Source organism: Colobus angolensis, unplaced genomic scaffold (genome assembly GCF_000951035.1).
Source record: "Colobus angolensis palliatus isolate OR3802 unplaced genomic scaffold, Cang.pa_1.0 Scaffold77, whole genome shotgun sequence".
NCBI classification, from domain to species: domain Eukaryota; kingdom Metazoa; phylum Chordata; class Mammalia; order Primates; family Cercopithecidae; genus Colobus; species Colobus angolensis.
Window position 1 is genome coordinate 2,541,767 of NW_012121487.1, and position 4,019 is coordinate 2,545,785.

The following is a 4,019-nucleotide window of genomic DNA, read 5'->3' on the forward strand; positions in this document are numbered from 1 at the left end:
AAATATTGAAATGAATGTTAGATACTTATAATACCAAAAGAGAAAGGCAATTAGCATCTGTGGACTACCATGCCAGGGGAATGCATATTCCTGTTTAATCCTTACTATAAACAATACTTTGAGATAGATAATCTTACCCTCATTTTACAAAAGAGAAGCCTGAGGCCCAGAGAAGTCCAGTAACAATCTTTAGACTCTAGTTTGCCTATCTCTTAAAAACCTTGCTTTTTTCACTACACCACATTTTCTTCAAAGTAAAATTTCTCATCAGCAGCATAATTGCTGTGCTTCAAGGAAAAAAAAAAAATGCCTTTAATGGAATTTCACTACACCAGTGTATAGGGAGAGTTACTTACATAAGGTCTCTGTGTTAAAGTAACTTTCAGTAACTACAATGATCAATGAATTATCAGCTACATATAAGCAAATGAGATAGGATTCTGTTTTTTCATATATGCCCCAGAGCCAACTAGAGACTAAAATATATCAAGTGCTCAATAAAATGACCTCACTGAATGAACAAACCCTAAATTATTTGAACCAATGAAGTTAGAATAATGGTTTCCCCAAGGATATCCACTTCTTAATCCCTGAAACCTGTAAATATGGTATGTTACATGACAAGGGAAAAATCAGGATGCAGAGGGAATTAAGGTTGCAAATCAGCTGACATTAAACTAAGGAGATTATCCAGGAACGAGCACTCTGCAATGGCCCTTTTCAGTTTTACTTCTGTAGTTGCCCATGCTTATGCTCTTTTTCAGACAGTAGCTGAAAAGCACGTAAGCTGCTAGCACCATAGAAATCCGTCGAAGCTCCCTTTCTTCAAATTGGATACTTGTCGTAATACCTGTAGTAACCTCTTTGAATGCTCCAACAGTGCCTTCTTGTGTGATCACACATTAATATTTAGTTTGGCAGTTCCGCTAGTTTGACATCCAGGAGTTTCTTCTCCCTCACTGGTACAGCCAACTCCATCTTGAGGTCCTGGTCTGATATAAACTTTTAAAATGAGGTTTCAGGCTGGGCACAGTGGCTCATGCCTATAATCCCAACACTTTGGGCGATTAAGGCAGGAGGATTACTTGAGGCCAGGAGTTCAAGACCAGCCTGGTCAACATAGCAAGACCCCATCTCTACAAAAAATAAGAAAAATTAGCCAGGCCATGATGGCATGTCCAGGAGTTTGAGGCTACCATGAGCCATGATCACACACCACTGCACTCCAGCCTGGGTGAGCGAGCAAAACCCTGTCTCTAAAATGTAAAACAAAATAAAGTTAATTTTTTTTTTTTAACTCTTGAGACAGAGTTTTGCTCTTGTTACCCAGGCTGGAGTGCAGTGGCGTGGCTCACCGCAACCTCTGCCTCCCGGGTTCAAGCAATTCTCCCGCCTCAGCCTCCTGAGTAGCTGGGACTACAGGCATGTGTCACCATGCCCATCTAATTTGGCTAATTTTTGTATTTTTAATAGAGATAGGGTTTCACCACGTTGGCCAGGCTGGTCTCGAACTGCTGGCCTTAGGTGATCCACCCGCCTCAGCCTCCCAAATTCCTGGGGTTATAGACATGAGCCACCGTGCCTGGCCAGAAGTCTTTAAAAATATTGGCTGGGTGTGGTGGCTCATGCCTGTAATCCCACACTTTGGTAGGCCAAGGCAGGTGGATCACCTGAGGCCAGGAGTTTGAGACCAGCCTGGACAACATGATGAAACCCCATATCAACTAAAAATACAAAAAAATTAGCTGGGCGTGGTGGCGGACACATGTAATCTCACCTTCCTTCGGGAGGCTGAGGCAGGAGCATCACTTGAACGCAGGAGTTGGAGGTTGCAGTGAGCCGAGATTGCGCCATTGTACTCCAGCCTGGGCAACAAGAACGAAACCCTGTCTAAAAAAATAAAATAAAATAAAATTATTTATCTTTTATTTTATTTTATTATTATTATTATTATTTGAGATGGAGTCTCACTATTGCCCAGGCTGGAGTATAGTGCCATGATCTGGGCTCACTGCAACCTCCGTCTCTTGGGTGCAAGCAATTCTCCTGCGTCATCCTCCCAAGTAGCTGGGATTACAGGTGCCTGCCACCACACCTGGCTAATCTTTGTATTTTCAGTAGAGATGGAGTCTCACCGTGTTGGCCAGGCTGGTCTTGAACTCCTGACATCCTCAAATGATCCACCCGCCTTGGCCTCCCAAAATGCTGGGATAACAGGCGTGCACTACTGCCCCTGGCCTTTTTTTTTTTTTGTGAGGGAGTCTCACTGTGTTGCCCAGGCTAGAATGCAGTGGCGCAATCTTGGCTCACTGCAACCTGCACCTCCTGGGTTCAAGTGATTCTCCTCCTGCCTCAGCCTCCTGAGTAGCTGAGATTCCAGGCACTCACCACCATGCCTAGCTAAGTTTTGTGTTTTAGTAGAGCCAGGGTTTCAGCATGTAGGTCAGGCTGGTGTTGAACTCCTGACCTCAAATATTCCACCTGCCTCGGCCTCCCAAGGGTTTTTTGTTTATTTATATTTATATTTTTATTTATTTATTTATTTTGAGACAGAGTCTCGCTGTGTTGCCCAGGCTGCAATGCAGTGGTGCAATCTCGGCTCACTGCAAGCTCCGCCTCCCGGGTTCAAGCCATTCTCCTGCCTCAGCCTCCCGAGTAGCTGGGACTACAGGTGCCTGCCATCACGTTTGGCTAACTTTTTGTATTTTTAATGGAGATGGGATTTCACTGTGTTAGCCAGGATGGTCTCCATCTCCCGACCTCGTGATTTGCCTGTCTCAGCCTCCTAAAGGCTGGGATTACAGGCGTGAGCCACCATGGCCGGCCTTTTTTTTTTTTTTGGAGACAGACTCTTGTACTGTCACCCAGGCTGGAGTGCAACGGCACAATCTCGGCTCACTGCAACCTCCCCCTCCCAGGTTCAGGCAATTCTACTGCCTCAGCCTCCCGAGTAGCTGGGATTACAGGTGCCCGCCACCATGCCTAATTTTTTTTATTTTTAGTAGAGTGAGGATTTCACTATTTTGGCCAGGCTGGTCTCGAACTCCTGACCTTGTGATCCACCCACCTGGGTCTCCCAAAGTGCTGGGATTACAGGCGTGATCCACTGCGCCTGGCCAGTTTTTTGTTTTTTGTTTTTTACGAAAATCGGAACAGAAATTTTTTGGATTTGAGATTCGGTTGGATTTTGGAATATTTGTGTTATACCTACTGTTTGAACATCTCAAATTTGAAAATCTGAAACCTTAAGTGTTAACATGAACACCTTAATAAAGTTTGGACAGTATTTCTTTTATAAACAATATTGTTGATATTGCTAACTATTAACATTAGAAATGAAAGTCGAGAAAGATAATTACCTGCAACGTTAGCACCCAGAAATACCCAATTGTGTTGGTGTTTGATTTCTTTTAAGTTTTCATTTTTATGCGTCTCCACCTCAGAACCATAATCTAAATTTACAGTTAAATTCATAACAATACCTCAGTGGTGTACCATTGAGTCCTAAAATTCTAGAATGTTAATCCCATGTGTACACTAACATGCCTTTTGTGAAGTCTTTTGAAACCTATCAGATACAGCCCGGAGTCCATTTTGCTGAAGAGTATCTAGAATATCTGCTACCCTAAGAAGCAATCATAGTCCTTTCCATAGTAGTTTTAAGTTTTAAATTGTTCACCATTCTGAGTAGTGTGATGAAATTTTGCACCACTGTCCTGGATGTGAATCAACATAACCACACTGTGTGTGCTGCCCATCGGTTAGTCATTGAGATCATCAGCTTTTGACATCCAACTGTGGACATCGGCATGACTCAATGATTCAGGATCACCCAAAACAGATGATCCCCCTTCTTAGGCATAGTCAGAAGGTCGATAGTAGCTACATCATAATTCCTAAGTCATTCACTCTATCTCATCTTGTAAGCGTTTTGTCATCTCACATCAACACAAGAAGGGTGAGCACGGTACAATGAGATATTTTGAGAACAAGAGAGACTATATTCACATAACTTTTAT